Below are 18,305 nucleotides of genomic sequence, written 5' to 3'. Positions count from 1 at the left end.
ACTCTTTATGCAAATGGATGACTGCCAGTGACCAGGTTTTTATTTTTTATTTTTTGCTAAAATGCTTATTGTGCCAGCAGCTCTGCAAAGACATCCACCTGGAGCCCATCCTCCTTCCAAATAAGAAACATGACATTGAGAATGTTCCAGCAGGTAGCATGCTAATAAGATAATCCTCTTTTCATTTGAATGTCTATTCTTTGATCTTAAAACTCAAGTTGTTCTCTCTCTTTTCTCTTTGTCAAAGTCACAGGATAAAAATTCTCTCTTATCATAATCCCATTAAAATATATTCACTTCCTTGGCATACCTTGATAATAATATTTATCCTCCTTAGCACCTAGGAAGAGAGTGATAAAGGACAAATTCTATAGAGAAATTGGGGGAGTCCGCGCTAAAGAGTGCATATATAACAATGATGCTTAAGACCTAAAAGTAGACAATATATATTTCAGATTGTCCTTGTATTACCTTGGGTTTCCCTTTTCTATGGCCCCTGTAAAATGGGACTATTGAACTATATTTATCGTTTCATAGAATATGATAGTTTGAAAGGATGTTAGTGTTACAGGGTAGTATAAGGAAGGCTATTGTAGTCAGGATCAAATTTAGTTCAAATCCTAACTCTGATATTCACTTTTCTGTGCGACTTTAGGCAAATCTCTTGAGTTCTCTTTTTCCTTATCTGTAAAATGGGGATTCTACCATTTATGGGGTTGTGAAGAAAACACAGTGCAATCCTTATTTCTCTGTACAAGTATGAACTGTTGTTATCACTTATATTAAAGAGTTCAAAATGTCTTTTAAAGCTTATAATACTATAGAAATGTGAGCTACCTTTGTCATCTTCATAATTTTCCATATTTTTAAAGACGATCTCTGAAGTTCCTTTCTGATCAAAAGTAGTAATTTCTTCTCTAGGGCAGGAGAATGGTGATCAGATTCATGGATTAAGATTGTGTCTATACATATATTTCAAAGGATCATCATTAGTTGTCTTAGGAATGTTTGTATGTTTTAGCTATGGGAAAGTCATGGGTGAGATGGGGTCTTAGTTAGCTAGGTAAGATATCAAGATGAACAACTATGTTTTCCCCCACTCCCACTTTATTTTTTGTTTTCATCTTTCACTTTTAAAGATTTTATTTCTAAATTTTCTCCTTCCTTCCCTTCTCCCTCCCCAAGATGGCATGTAATCTGATGTAGGCTATACATGTACAATAATATTAAATAGATTTCTGCATTAATCATGTTGTGAAAGAAGAAACAGAACAAAAGGGGAAAGCCATGAGAAAGAAAACCACAAAAGAAAATAGTATGTTTCAATCTGCCTTCAGACTCCCAAGTTCTTTCTCTGGATGTGGATGGCATTTTCCGTCATGAGTCTTTTGGAATTATCTTAGATTCTGGCATTGCTGAGAAGAGCTAAGTCTATTAAAGTTGCTCATTATACAATGTCACTGTCATGGTGTACAATGTTTTCCTGGTTCTGCTTGCTTTACTCAGCATCAGATCTTTCCAGGATTTTCTGAAATCCAGTTGGTCATCGTTTCTTATAGCACAATAGTATTCCATTACATTCATGTACCCCAACTTGTTCAGCCTTTCCCCAGTTGATGGGCTTTCCCTCAATTTCTAATTCTTGGTCACCACAAAAAGACCTGCTATAAATATTTTTGTACTTGTGGGTCCTTTCCCCTTTTTTGTGATCTCTTTGGGATATAGACATCGCAGTGGTTTTTCTGGATTAAAGGGTATGCACAGTTTTATAGCCCTTTAGACATAGTTTCAAATTGCTCTCCAAAATAGTTGGATCAGTTCATAACTTCACCAACAATGCATTCATGTTCCAGTTTTCCCACATCTCCTATATTTATCGTTTTCCTGTTTTGTCACATTAGCCAATCTGAAAGAGTTGTTTTAATTTGTCTTTTTCTACTCAATAGTGATTTTAAACATTTCTGGTGAACAGTTATTAAGCGCTTACTCTGCTCCAAGTGTGTGATGGGCCAGCTCCTACCAGCTTGAGTCAATTGTGAAATTTTCAGGGTGAGCATTTATATCTTGGAAAATGGTGCGCCCTCCAAATTAGGGTTTGAAGTTTTGTTTTGCTGATTGTCTAGGCTCAAGAAAATGATGTAGAAAATGTCAGTAATTCAGATTAAACATAAAAGTGGGTCATCGGTATTTTTGGTGGTTTTTGGAGAACTACCTCTTGAACGTTTGCTGGCACACCCATGTGCCAAGCACTGTACGAAGTGCTCCAGATAACAAATATAAGTAAGCAAGACAATCCATACCCTTAAGGAGCTTATATGTAGACCCCCAGGGAGAAGAAATGGAAAGGGGATACATACTGAAGGCAAGGAGGAGGTGAGAGTCCAGGCATGTGTGTGATGAATCATGTCTAGAGTCCTTCCTAGGGAAGGTGAGGAATGGGGGGAGAGTTACAAATCAGGACAGGAGGCCCTCAAAGCCGAGGGACCTCCAGGGTAGCAATACAGTAGGTGAAGAAGACTATGGAAGAGATAGAAATTCTGAGCTGGGTTACTGGCCAAGAAGTATAAGTCCTCCGGAAATGCAATTTTTACTTATCGACACAAGTGGTCTTAGTGAAGCCAAGAACCTCTTACATCAGATAAATAAATAATTAACCATGCCTGTAAAAGTGCATACAGGATCATATTTAACGAGTCACCTAATTTTTCTCCACTACTGATGTCACCACAGAGTCTTTAGCTCTGAGGTATAAGATGGAGGAAATTTTAAAACTTGGTGACTTCTTACATTTTCTACTTCAGAATAGGCCTCAGGTTTTGGAGGTGTCATGCTGAAATGTCATTGTTCACTATATAACTCTTGCTATTACTACCTAAACTGATCCAACTTCATTTATCATAGTAACTAAACAGAGTTTCTATCTGCTTTTTTGCTTAACAATAAAAATTTGTTGCTAAGAAAAAAAATTAATCTAGTATCTGAAAGTACAAACTATCAATGTCTTGCTGCCTTCACCCCCTTCTCCTCAAGTTGAAATAAAGATAGATTTTAGGTGATTTGGTTACTAGAATATGTGTTGGTAGTCAGAAAAAAGAAAAAAAAAGGTCATCATTTTTACTTATGAAAGATAGAATTCTCTAGGTGGGATATCTTATTTCCTGTATCCAATGGAAAATGCCCATCTGTGCTCACAAATAAGTGATTATGAACACAATTTGTAAAATAAAGGCTAATGGCCCAGAGTAGCCATTAAGATCCATCTCCCACATGGACCTCTTGAGTGATATCTTGTGGGACCCAATTTTGCCACTGACTTTCGTCAATATCAGCATTTTGTTTATAAGAATACTATTGACAAGGCAGCTCAATTCAATTCAACAAGTTCTTATTAAGTGGCACATCTATAACAGACTAGGGATGTAAAGTGCTGGACTTAGAAGCCTGAAGATCCAGTTTCTGACTCTACTAGCAGATGTGGAAAAATTGCCTCTGTCTCTCTGGGCTGTAGGCAACTGTCTAAGACTATAAGTTAGAGAAGGTTGTGATATGTATTCATGGAAGGAGTATCATAATTTATGAAATAATAAGTCCTTGACATTTTATTGTCATATTGCACAATACCGCGCTAGACACCAGGTCACACATGATGTCACCCAAGTTGTTCATGCAAGAGATACTACGATGGACCAGTGGTCTTTCTTTTGCAAATTGTATTCATAATTACTTATTTGCAAGCACAGCTGGGCATTTGCCATTGGATACAGGAAATAAGATATCCCACCTGGAGAATTCTATGTTTCATAGATAAAATGAAGACCTTTGTTTTCTTTCTTCTGGCTGCCAACAACTGGACCAGTGTATGTTTTGAAAAGCTTGCTGAAGCGTGTGATATTCTGCCATCAGAATACTTTGTGAGTAAATTACATAGAAAATGCAGTTACCCTGGTGTATGGTTTGATTTGGGAGCGTTTCAGAAGCTGTACTCTCATCAACCCCAGAACCAAGATGTTTTATGCTGATTTTGCAGATCAATTTTGAACAACAAAAATAATCAAAATGTAACCTGCTGCTTAGAAATAAAATATTTATGAAACATTTTGGACTTGCTTTTTAAAAAGGTTTTGATTTCCATAATGATAACATCTCTGTAGAATCTGACCTGAAAACATTACATCTTGCAAACTGAATCATCTTCAAATTTACAAATTTATAAAGACTGATTTTAATTCACCATAAAGAAGAAATTCCTAACAATTAGAAAGGTCCAAAAGTCAAATGGGCTTCCTTGGGAGATAATGAGTTCCCCATCACTGAAAGTATCTAAATAGAAGCTGGATGATGCCTTGCTTTTGGAGAATATCATTCATACATTAGAAAAGTAGTTAGATCAGAGGAAATCTAAAGTTTAATTTAACTCTAAGATTCTATGATATCTGAAGTATGTGATTTTTGTTATAGGGATATGGATTTTTAAAAGAATTTTGAGTGTAAGTCTTCAAGGCAAATAGAGTGTTTTCTTTATGTATCTAGCCCAATTAACTCAGCAGTTAATGGTGCCCATCTCTTCAGACAAGGCATGCTACATCGTATGCCTAGAGTTTTCTACTTGAGTGTCACATACATGTTTAGATATTAAGTTTTCACTGATGTGAATGAAATTTTGTTTTGTGCCTTTTGAAGTTCTTCAAATAAGGCTATTTAATGAAAATGAATAAGGAATGTCATGAGAAAATGTATGATTAAAATCAGAGTTAGCTGGTCATGTGTTGCCAGTGAAGGATAATGGATGGCCAGCCTTGTAGTTCAATTCTACTTTTTGAATGTAAAAAGACCTGGAAGATCTCAAGTATATATCTCAAGAAGATCTCAAGTGAATCCTCTATGAAGGAATTATGGAAGAATGTGAATGAAAGGGCATGGATAGGTTGTAATCTGTACTACAGGAGGAAATATCCATGTGGATGAGATCACAGATCTGGTGATATGTTAAAAAAGTAATACCAAGTCAAAATGGTGAAAACTCCTATGCTGAATTGATAAGAGGATGTGTGGTATATTTAATGAATGGAGCATTGGTTTGAGGTGAGTTCCAAATACAGAAAGAATCCATTGTCTTTATGTGTGTATGTCAAGGGGGAAAGGGAATGGCTGGCATCTCCGTAGATTCAAGATTCTTCTGTGAACAGACTTTAAGCTTTATATTACCTCCAGCTCATTAGATCCTCAAATGAGATGGGAGAAATCCAGGAAGTACTTGCTGATCATTTCCCTCAAAATGAACGTATAACCTAACAACTTTTTGTTTGTTTTTAGTGCCAGTTTTAAAAGAACTCGACCAGTGGTGTCTAACTCAAATAGAAATAAGGGTCACTAATTGATACATAAGAATTCCTCCAGGCTGCATGTTGACTTAGTTTTACAGTGTAATGCTGTCTCTGTTATATTGCATTTGTCTTTATTTTGTTAAAGATTTTCCAATTATATTTTAATCTGGTTCTGGTGGCACATGAGAGTATAGTGACCCATGAGCTTGACACTTCTGCTCTAGAGGACTTTGCTATTTAGAAAAAACACTCAAAAGTTGCAGCAACAGGAGAGGCTCTAGCCTTGAAACCAGAAAGGCTGGGGTTTGAGTCTCAACTCTAACACATCCTGGCCATGTGACCTTGGGTAAGTAATTTATCCTTTCAGTGCTCTAGGCAACCATTTAGGACCATCAGTTTCAGAGAAGGAGGGGTGATGGGCTCATTGAATAATAGATTTAGAGCTTACATGGGACCTTAGAAAGCATTGTCTCACTCCATTATTTTGTAGATGAGTAAACAGAAGCACAGGGAGGAGAAATGACTTACTCAAGGTGATATGGACATTAAGTGGCAGAGTCAAGGTTGGAACCCAGGTCTTCTGACTCCACACACACTATCTCTTTCCACTGAAGCAAGTTCTGGTGATGGAAACCCTAAGCTAGGCGTGTACAACTTCTTCCAAAGTTAATGGATCTCTTTGCACACAGGGAGAAAATCCCCATCTTCTTCTGGCATTTTCTGAATCCTCCTGTGATCTTGCTGAGCACTGTTGGCCTAAATTTTGGCATTACTCCCAGGATATATGAGTATAAATGTTCTGGAGAGGAACAGACCCAGAGAAATGGAAGACTGGCATTGGTTTTTAAGGATATTGACTACTTTGGGTTCACACTAGTGAAATGAGAACGTCTGTAATCCAGGGACACTTCTCTTGCCTGAACAAGCTAGCTAGAGAGATGGCTGCTTTATTTACAGAGTGTAAATATTGACAAACTGGAGATGAAATTCAGCACTTTCCTCCTTGGTCAGCAACTGTCAAGGAGAAACTGGTTAAAAGGAATGCCTGGATTTATTGCAAGTATTTTGTTAATCACCCCTGTTCAAACCTCAAACTTCCTTCATTTCAAATAAAGAAAGGAAAAGACAAGGTGATTCCAAGGAGTGAGAAAAGACAAAGATAAAGTACTTCTGTGACTTAGCCTGGTGCTTTTCCTTATTCATAGAATCATAGAATTATAATTGTGCTGATAATAGCTCACATTTACGTAGTGTTTTAAGGTTTGTCAAGCCCCTTACAGATATTTCATCTTATCCTTACAACAGTACTGGGGGGGGTGGGGGGGTGGAGCTACTATTATCCCTATTTTAGTGGTGAGGCAACTGAGGCAAACAGAGGTTAAGTGACTTACCCAGGGTAACACAGCTGATAAGTTTCTGAGGTGAGATTTGAACTCAAGTCTTTCTAACATCAGGTCCAATAATCTAACCTCTGTGCCATGTGAACACTGATGAAGACCTTAGAGATCAAACAATCCACTCCTCTCATTTTCACAGATGAGGAAACTGATGTATGGGGAGGTCATGTGACTGTCAGTCAAGTCACTTTACTTCATATTCACTGACCTATCCACTGTACTAAAATGACTCTATTTAAATGGCATGATTGCTACATCCTCTCAGAGGTGGCATCACACATACCCAATAGATGATAGAGTGGTTTTAGATTTGGAGTCTGAAAACCTAGATTCAAGTCCCAACTGTCACTGATTTTCTGAATGGTCTTGGCAAAGTAGCTTCTTCATCTTGGATGGGCCTCAGTTTCCTTATTTTATGGTATAGCTGAAAGAAATCTAGGTCTGATGTTAGAGGATATAATTTTGTAATCCAGTTCTACCAAGTGCTAGCTGGTTGTCTGATCCTAAGAAAGTCATTTGAACGGAAGTTGGAGAAGGCAATGTTGGTCTCTGCTAGTTCTAGGTCTATAATCCTATGGCCTTCAAAGTGAAGGGACTAGACTAGGTAACCCCTGTGAATTCTTTTAGCTCAAAACCTATGATCCTAGGAGATTTAATTGATTAAGTCCTAGGGGACTTAATTGATGTCTTAATTCCTTCCTTGTGAAGTAGGTAACAGAGAAAGAAAAGGAAGTTTTTCTGTTTATCTAGACTTTAAAATAAGTTCTACTTCTCTGCTTAGATAAGTTGGGAAAAAATTGTTGTTTGTGCTTTGTTCTTGAAGAGGACCATGATGTCAGGGAGGTGAAGCCATGACTTTCACGTGAATTGGATTTAAGTGAGGAAGGGCTGTGCCAAGTCACCAGTCTCATTTTCTCCTCTGGAGCCATCTGGGCCAAGATATAGATCAGGACAACTGGAGGTGGCCCTGGATGTGGTGGGAGACCTTGACCTTTTTAAAGGAAAAGGAGAAGAAAGCCAAAGAAGTATTTACATTTTAATATACTGATTAGCTTCCAAAGAGCACTGAAAACATTTGTTGGTATTTGATCCCCCAAGATTATCTCAGCAGATACATCCCACTGTCTTGATAATTTCAATACCTACTGTTCTATTACAGAATCAACTCTGAAATTCACAAAATTGCAAAGTGGGTCATTGTAAACTACTCTGTGTTCGTGTGTGTGTATGTATCTATGTGTGTGTTGCTCTGTGCTGAGGAATCTGTGTTTGCTGACACTTCAGACACAGAAGCAAAGGGAGCTCACATTTCTGATGTTGGCCAGTATAGTTCTTCCATCCAGGAAGCAGGAATAAGCTAAGGAAATCGAGCATTATGCCCAACCCCCTTTGCCTGTCTCCTCAGAAAGTCATTATTTCATTTCCCTGCCATTCGGTTGGGCAGAGAGACTAAGAACTCCCCACCTCCTAGGGTGTTCATAAACCATGATGGTTTCAGTATGTCAATCACTGAATCACTGACCTCCCACTTGCTTTAAGATTTAGGAAAATCAGTTGGTGGACAAGTGGGAGACTACCTCAGACGAATAACAACATGTTGATTGTGTTAAGTTTACTTCCCCCTCCAAGAAGTCAGAAGACCAAAAGATCAACACAGCTTCTTTGTTTTGCCCAAACAAAGCTTGTAATTGAAAATGCTTTGAAAGAAGAGCAGAGAGGAATTTCATTGCTTACTAGAGCCCATGTTTGAGACTTTTCACTAATCAGTCACTCTTTGTGAATTATTAGAACAGTATATTTTGAGGAGCTGATCAGAGTGCTACTTCATTTTTGCCAAAGAGGAAGTAGTCAGCCGTAGAACAGGTTATCGTTGCTGTGTTTGTCCTTCATTGTTGAAGAAGACCATGGCATCAGAGAGATGATGACATGACTTGCACTTGGCTTTGTTTTGTGTGAGCGAATCAGCTGGATCCAGTGACCATTCATCAGGAAGACTGATGCAAAGGCCCAGGATGCCAGGGGAGACCTTGGTCTTTTTAGGCTAAGACCTTTTCAGGTACTCCCTTAGAGTGAGATGCCACCCATTCAGTGAATAGGCCTCTTTAAGAAGTAATCAGGGAATGGCCTCTTAAATGAGCAAAAGAAAAAAACATAAGTAAATCAAGCTGGGAGGGAAAGAGCAATAGTTACTGTTGATAATCACTCTTAAGCCAGGAAGGTTCAGAAAATAGCCATGAAGTGGAGCTTGGGCAGTGATCTATTGTTGTCCAACCTATGGGCTTCAGAGTGCACTGGGTTTAAGGTTTTGGGAAAGACAAGAAAGAAAGAAAGAAAGAAAAAAGACAGAAAGAAAGGAATCTAGTCAGTAAATGCTAACTTAAGTGGGCATCCTCTGGCCATCCAAATTTACCTTCCTTTGGAGAGGAGAAGGAAGCGGGAGACAGAAAGGAGAGGATGATGGGTTACCAAGCTAGTTGGGTCCCCATTCAGGCAGCTCTATCTACTCACAGGTTGTGTTGGTCCTTCGTTTTCAAAGAGGAGCATGACATAAGAAATGATGACATGACTTACACTTGACTTTGTTTTGAGTGAGGGAGGGAGTGAGGGAGGGCTGTGCAGGGTCCAGAGGTAGACCCTGGTGAAAAGAGCCTGCTATGGGAGAGTCAAGAGACCTGCATCAAAATTTCTACTACTCTGCAATCAACTAACTCTGTGACCTGGAGTCAGCAGAGTCCTTGATTCATATCCTGATTTTGGCCCTTCTACTTGTTCTACATTGGCAAGCCCATCAACCTACCTGAGTCTAAGTTTCTTCATCTGTAAAATGGAAATAATAATGCTTTTGGAACTCACCTCAGGGGACTATTATGGAGATTAAATGAGACAATGCATGTCTCAGGTACCACTAATGCATTCTTCTATCGTTATCTTTCTTGACCTTTTTGCTATAGCTTTTGACTTTGTTAACAAACTCTTTTCCACACAGATACTTTCTTTTCTCTGGGTTTCCATAATACCATTCACTCCTGATCTTCTTTATTGTCTGACTGTTCCTTCTCAGTCTCCTTTGATGTATCTTCATCCATGCCATGTCCACTAACCTTGAGTCTCCCTCATGGTTTTATCATGGGTCATCAACTCTTTTTTTGTCTTATGTTCTTTTACTTGGTGATTTCATTATTTCCTATGGGTTCATAATGCAGCGTGTTCTCAGATCTACATTCTCACTTCTAGTATGCCCCTGAGCTATAATCCCACAGTATGAACTGCTTATTGAACATTTTGAACTGGATATCCCAAAGACATCTCCAACACAACATTTGTAAAACATAATTCATTTAGTTTTCTTTTTTTAAATTACCACAATTTTTTATTTCAGTCATTTAAAAAAAGTGTTTTAAAAAAAGCAGCATATATGCCAACAGTATATCATGGATCTCAAAACTTGTAAATGAATTGTAAATGTTATTTTGAGGATGCCTTATTTTACCCTTCTCCTTACTTGATCCTCTATCCCACTACGAGAATGATCTCCTGATATGAAGAGGCCATTTCACCTTTTAAAGACAAAGATAAACAGGAAAAACCCATTGGCTCTTGTAACTGTAAACATCTGACACTTGACTCCATTAAAGACCATGGACAAGTTCCTCCACTTTCCTTCTATTTTCCAAGTCCTTTGGAAGCACTCAGCCTCAGGAGCCCTCAGTGCCTGCCTCTTCCTATGGCAAACATGTTTTCCCGTTCACATCTTCCAAGAAACAAAGGGCTATAAAACTGCGCATACCCTTTGATCCAGCAATACCACTACTAGATCTGTATCCCAAAGAGACTGTAAAAAAAGGGAAAAGGACCCACATGTACAAAAATATTTATAGCAGCTCTTTTTGTAGTAGCAAAGAATTGGAAATTGAGGGAATGCCCATCAACTGGGAAATGGCTTAATAAGCTATTGTATATAACTATAATTGAATACTATTGTGCTATAAGAAATGAACAGGTGGATTTCAGAAAAACTTGGAAAGACTTGTATGAACTGACACAAAGTGAAATGATCACAACCAGGGAAGTGTTGTACACAGTATTGGCAACATTGTATGATGCTCAACTATGAATGACTTAGCTCTTCTCAGCCACACAATGCTCCAAGACAAGTACAAAGGACTCACAAAGGAAAATTCTATCCTTATCCAGATAAAGGACTTATGGATTCTGAATGCATATTGAAGCATAGTTTTTCTATTTACTTTTTCTATTTCTTTTTTTGTTTTTTCCTTTTTGATGTTTCCTCTTTAGCATCTGTAACTAACATGGAAATGTATTTTACATGATAGCACATGTATAACCTATGTCATATTACCTACCATTTTTAGAAGAGGGGAAAAGAGGAAGAAGGGAGAAAATTTGGAACTCACAATCTTGTAAAAATAATTGGTAAAAATTAAAAATTTTTTTTTTTTTTACAAAATGGATACATTTAAATGGTGCTTCCAGGGCCATAATCACAAGGATTTTCTCCTTGCTAACAAAAGCCTGCTGTACATCATGCCTTACAACCAACAGCTAGACCATTCTGCCCATTGATCTAGAACCATCAGCTAGAACATCCTGGCCATTATTCTAGAAACCATACATTATCTTAACCTGTGAAAGTCTCATAGGTAAATTTGTCTGTCTTCCACACTGACATGCTGACATGCATACCCTTAACTTTCTGCAGTCAGGGAGTTGAAACTATTCAGTATGAGCTCTGTACAATTCTGTGTTCTGTGCCTAATGAACTGGTTTTCTTGTTTATACAAAGTTCACACAGAGCCCCAGATGAGTATTTCCTTGGTCTCACTAGAATGAATCAGGGCGGAGAAGATGAAGTTAGGGTAGGGTTGAAAAAGAAAATGAGGTGAGTGAGAAGGAGAGAAAGGTAAAGGGATTATGGAAAAAGAGAGATTGAGTTAGGGAGGAGGTGAGAGAGAAAGGAAGAGGAGTGGAAGAAGAAGAAAGAGGGAGGAGGAAGTTGGGGAAGAAAAGTAATACAGCGAGGGACAGAGTCATCGGGGAGCTAAGTATTACATTAGATGGAGAATTGGCTCTTACATCAGGAAGACTTGAATTTAAATCATGCCTCAGAAACTGACTAGCTCTGTGACCCTGGGCACATTATGTAGCTATTGTCTACCTCAGTTTCCTCATCTGTAAAATGGGGATGGGAATAATAACACTAATTTCCTGGAGATGGTGTGAGGATAAAAAAAGATTATATTTGTAACTTTGTAAGCCTTAAAGTGCTGTGTATATGCTTGCTGTTTATATTTTAAAATAAAGACAAAGGCAGGAGACGGAGGAGTGAGAAAGGAGAGGGATGAAGGAAAGGAGAAAGGAAAAAGAGAGGCAGATATGAAAGAGAGATAGAAAAAGAGAGGGAGGGGAAGAGTGAAGTGGGAGAGAGAGAGAGAGACAGAGAGAGAAGGAGAGAAAGCTTTCTACACTGAAGTCAAGTATGAACAATATTGCCATATCTATCTAGCCCAAAAGATAGGTTTAAATCAACTGTCATAAGTTCCTGAGGAAATGGTCCATTTAAGAAAATTTCTCTCTAATGTGTGATTAATTCAAACCAGAGTATGCTGTGTGTCAGCTTGGTGAATGTAATCTTATAGTAACTTATGGGTGGATTGAATGTAGGTGAACTTAGGTTTGATTTTTAGCAAAAAATCTCAGTCTCAAGACAAATGGCTATGTTTTCTGCTTGGTTTAAAGAGCCCCCATGACTTTTCACTTGACTGTGAAATATGGCTCAGGAAAAATGATATTTAGCTGGAGTTCTGTAAATGCAAACCTAGGTTCTCCTTAGGCTTATGATTTGAAGTCAAATTTCTGAGTGAAGTGTGGTAATTAGAAGTAAGAGAGTTGCTGGGGGGATGATGGATGTGGCCTCTGGTTCCGGCAAGTGGAGAAGTCCCAACCATTTTTCTTCTGCATGGAATCGACTGTAGATTTATCATGAGGACAGCAAACATATTCAAAAGGAGTGGGGGAAAGCAATTTCATATAGACCCCAGTGACAGATCTTGTTGCCAAGAAGTCCATGAATATTCTTCCAGGAATAATGTAAAATATTGGGTTTTGTCGCCTATGGGATTGCTTTATGTTCATTTGATAAGTAGCAGGGAATTCAGAGATAGCGACCAATTTGACAATATTCAGCTTGTGAAATGCTATCTTGGGCACTAAGATAAAACAGACTAAGACAGTTATTCCACTGCTGATAGCTGTCAGAATTCAGAAGGTGGTGGCAGGAGGGACCTGCTGGAAGAAAGCATTCTGTAATTCCAAACCTTCCATTTATAATTAACTACGACTTACTCCATGACCTCTGATAGCATAAATTGTATTGAACCTCTGGGGCCTGAAGTAGCAGGTAAGATTAATGATCCCATAATCAGGGAGAAAAGAAGTCTGAAAGATTTTCTTCTTATACCTTGGAAAATTAAGAGGCTCTAATCGTTTTGGAAAAGATGTACATGTTTGACACCACAAGCGAGCTGGAGACAATGGTGAGAAGAACCCTTGAAACTGACTATTGTTTTCAATGCCAAAGTTCACTGCCAAGCATCACTGGTGTATGATTTCTCTCTTCCAACACCACTCCCCCAATCCAAGGGAAGTCATTGAGTTCCTGTTGAGCCCGCCACCTACGTGTGGTCATTGGTGGGCAGCCTTTTCAGATGGATCAGTGGCATCTGAACATTCTTTGGCTGAGCTCGCCAGGACCTTGGCTCATCTCTGCAGGGAAAGTGGATGCTGAGTGTTCTGCTGTTCTCTGCTCTAGGAATAATTCTTGGGCATTTCACACTTATCACCGGCCTTAATTTCACGCAAGACTTCTTGTTTCTAAATCATTTTATGTAGTTTCTTTGGGCTAAATTTGGAGCTGCTTGGCACCTTCAATCTGAAGAGAAAGAAACATGGAGATGTAGGAGAAAATCATGTGCCTCTGCACTGGTGGTGTTCGTGTAGTATTTTCCCAAATCCACAGAGTAGAAGACCCAGCAGTTAATGAAGGAAGGAAGGAAACACACATTTATTAAGCACCCTATTGTGTACTGCACACTAAGTTAAGTGTTTCATAAAAATTGTGTCATCTGATCTTTACAACAACCCTGCAAAGTAGGAATTATTACTATCCCCATTTTAGAGCTGAAGAAATTGAAACAGAGGGTTGGTGCCTTACCCAGGGTGACACAGCTAGCATGTATATGAAGTTGAATTTGAACTCAGGACTTCCTGACTCCAAACCCAGTGCTCTGCAACTAATACAGTACCTGGCACATAGTAGTATTTAATTGATGCTTGCTGACTGAAGTGTTAAAATGGCTTCTGATTTTAGATAATCAAGAACCCATGTAACTTCCTCTTTCTTTGTGTTCTCCCCTTTCCTTCTCTTCCTTTTATTCTATCCTGGAAGTTAAAAGGAAAATGAGAGATTCAGCTGGAAGCCCAGGGATTCTAATGTAGAAATGAACAGTTCACAAAGGGAGGGAAAGTATGGTGAAAAATCATTTTTCTTAGGAGCCATGACCTCAGAGGTCAAAAAAATGGGAGCATTCTGATGCGTGCCAAGACAGTCTAAGGAGAACTTTTTGTGGTGAAACTTTCCTCCTCCAGATCCAAAATACAACAAAGAAACCAAAACTGAGCCCTGAGTGGGTGTCAGGTGATTGAAGATTGACTGAACAAATGATCATAGAGGACCGTAAATGGCTATCTTTACACCATAAGAATCCTGCATTTCTTACAGTCCTTGGCACATACTAGTAGATGCTTAATAAATGTTTGTTGATTGGTAAACGAATTTGGAGGAATGTAGGGAGGTGAGTATGAATCAATACACAAGAAAGAAGGGAAAACCAAGAGAACAGTAGACACAAGGATTACAGTTGTGTAAAGGAAAACAACACTGAACCCCTTCATTTTACAGAGGAGAACCCCAACACCCACAGAGGTGAAACCCATGGTCTTAACAGTAGCAGAGTTAAAAGGAACCTTGGGCCCTGTAACTCTAAGTTCAGTATTTTGTGCATGGTATCATACAGTCACCCAGGATCCCTGCCTCTTGGTGGCGAGGTGGTGGTCTATGGGTACAGAATGCTGCATATGCTGTCAGACATCCCTATTTATTTTCTTTATTTTTTTTAGGCCAAGGAAGGCTCTATTAGGGGGAAAGTTATGACAACAAGGTAAACAAAATGCTAATGATAAAACCAAAATAAAACATAAAAAAACCCAACTACTCCTAATCATGTCTTCATGTTGTCAATATTTTCTAGTTACTACTGGAAATTGATTTGAGTCAGAGAGGTATGTTTCAGTAATGGTCAGTCAGTAAGCATTTATTAAGCACCTATTATATTAGGCCCATATTAATCGCTGACTTTGTCTACCCCTCCACTGTTTACAAAATGCTTTCCTTGTGACTGCTCAGTATGCAGGAATTTTAGGCTACATTAGAAATATATTTGAGTCACATAACAGGTATGAGTTGGGGACCTCTCTCTCCTATCACCACTCCTGGGCTGAGCTGACAATTGGCATCAGGCTGGCCAACATGGCTTGCATTAGTTACATGGTGGTTGGTGGGTCTATGCCTGTCATTTAATTTAGATAATATTGAAGAAGGAAAAGAAGGTGAATGTAAGTTATAAAAGGGAAGAGAGCCAATAGGTGAGGCATAGATGTCCCTCAGTGGAGCAATATCCTTCAACAGTTTAGGTCTCACTTCTGAAAGCATGGCCAATTTTACTATGAATTAAGTCAACATTGGGCAGCTAGGTAGTGTGGTGGATAGAGTTCCAGGCCTGAAGTCAGAAGGACTCATCTTTGGGAGTTCAAATCTGGCAATGAATACTAGCTGGGTGATCCCGGGCGAGTCATTCCTGTTTACCTCAGTTTCTTCATCTGTCAAATGAGCTGAAGAAGGTAATGGCAAACCATTCCAGTGTCTCTGCCAAGAAGACCCCAGTTGGGATCATGGAGAGCCAGATCCCACTGAAATGACCAAAGAATAGCGGCATTTCTCTCCTTCCCATGAATGGAGGGGGTCTGGATTGGCCTGATTGGTAGGTGGAATGGGAGGATATTCTCTCAATGATTTGAGGGGGTGTCAGACTATGATCCTTGCCTTCAGAAATTGCTCTTGTCCTCTGGCCACTCCTTCCATCATTGTCACTTCATTCTTGGTGTCTCGAAAATCAGTTTTCAAGAATCCAGAATTTAAATGGCCACAGGACTGAGAACAAGCTTCCTCCACCTTCTTGCCTGCTGCCTGACTATCTTGGCCAGATGCCAATAATAAGAATAATATTATAATACTATATATTATATATGTAATATAACATAATAATCATGCAACAAAGCCAAGTCCATAGGCCAGTCATTGGCAGACTCCTTTCTCTTTCCTTCACAACAACAAAATCAGCCCATTCTTCTTCCTCCTTCCTGTGACCTGTCTCTGCACGGGCATGATCTGTCCAACATCCTAAGACCACAGAGAGTGGGGCCACAATCACATCTGATGCTGGGATGGAGTTCATCTGTGCTGTGCTGTGTTCAGATGGTCTGAACTCATTCCAGGCCAGTAGGGGCTCCCTAATTCTCCTTATATGAGTTTCTATTCCCCATCCGTCATTTGGGTTCCACGCTTTTCAGTCCAGAGATTGTTCTTGTTGGCAGAGAAAACAGAAGCTGAAGTGTTTGAACAGCTTTTCCTTCATTCTCTTGTTTGCCTTTCTTTCCTAAGCTTTGGTCCTTTCTCATGCTTCTCTTTTTCCACTGAAGTAAAAATCAAGCAAACAAACCCCAAGTTCCCCAAATAGTTCATTCCCTTCACTAGACAGAAATGGAAGCTCAGAGAGGGAACAGTTCCAAGAGTCACGTAGATAGAACAGTAATGCCCAAATCCTCCGACCCCAGTTCCGGGACTACTGGCTGCACCATTCTTTCTAACATCCTTGGTGGAGCTGAGATGCCAAGGGAGAAAAAAAGGAATGTGGATAGGGTAGGGGAGATGGCCCCCAGAACAAAATCTGCTGACTTTGCTATTCAAAGAAAGAGCTTTCCCAGGAAAGGGGAAGACAGAGGTACAAGTTGCCTTAAAATCCTAACACCAAGGCTGACACTGTAGGTGCTTAAAATTTGCTGAAATGAATCTACTTTGAATGTTTTTATATCAGCTCATGCTACCATTGTAGCTCTGCCCTTTCATTGTCAACCAATCAACAAATACGTATGAATGAATTAATGAATTATTAAGTACCTACTATGTGTCAGTTGTTGGAGATACAAAAAACCTGGCAAAACTTGTCCCTGCCCTCAGGGAGGAAGATACAACAGGTAGGTATAGAAGTACATAGGAAGACATACAAAGTAGATATAAGGTAATCTTAGCAGAGGAGGCACTGGCATTTGGGGGCAGGGGAAGGGGAGGACTGGGAAGGACCTTACCTCCCCAGCACTTACAATCTCAGATTTGTCCTCCGTCCTGGCTTAATGCCTCTTTCACATATCACCAATATCTTCCCAATCACTCCATCCAGTACCATTTTTTCAATCTCTCGTTTCCTTTGGACTCTCTGAGTTTGAGAGGTTTCTAGCCCCATCCTTCCTTCAACCCATCCTGCCCACTATTGCTTCCCAATGCCTAGTGCTAGCAGTGGACCTTCCATGCTCTAAAATGTTGGGGGAGCCCACTGCCTATCAAGTGAATCTCTTTCTTTCCTTAGCCTTTCTTCCTTCAAGGATCCATCTCAGACTCCCCAATTCCCTCATGATTCTCCCCTGATCATCCCCAGTTAAAAAGGATTCTTTCCTCTCCCAATCTTCATGATCTTTTCTGTGGACTGATGACATTCAAACAGGTGCCCTAGCTATTTATGTACATTGCAAACTTCTAGAGGGTGAGGACTGTGATGCTGTTCACCTTTCTACCCCTAGGGATTGACCTGGTACTTTAACTTAGCAGATATTTAAGAAACGTTTGGTGAAACAATTCAAGACTTTTTATAATGAGATCCCCACCTACCTGTTCAGCCCTATCCACCAACACTCATCTACATACACCCTTCACTCTGCCAGTTTTCACCATTTACTTTCCTATCTCTGGACCTTTGCTTGAACCATCCCCTATAATGTGTGTCTCTGACTTGCTTCTCCCTAAATGCTACCCATCCTTCCAAGTCCAGCTCACGTGCCACTTCCTAGGACTACAGGATTTAGGGCAGGAGAGGAATTCAGAGATCACACAAGCCAGGGTACTGGCTTTAGAGAGGAGGAAACTGAAGCCAGATGAGGGGAAAATCCTCACCCTAGGCCACACAGGGTGTAAATGAGAGGCAGAATCTTAACCCAGGTCTTCCTTCAGTTTTCCCTCAGTGATAGCCCAGTCCAAAGTGATCCCTCCTAACTGTGTACTCCTATTACTTCTGTCCATCTCTTGAGTCACTTATAACTTTTTTTTATGGCCTTGCATTTCAGTGAAAGGAGTCCCTGACTTATGTGTCCCTTCCATATGACTGGGCATCTGAGAAAA

Source organism: Notamacropus eugenii, chromosome 6 (genome assembly GCF_028372415.1).
Source record: "Notamacropus eugenii isolate mMacEug1 chromosome 6, mMacEug1.pri_v2, whole genome shotgun sequence".
Lineage (NCBI taxonomy): Eukaryota > Metazoa > Chordata > Mammalia > Diprotodontia > Macropodidae > Notamacropus > Notamacropus eugenii.
Note: the sequence above shows the minus strand (reverse complement) of the source record.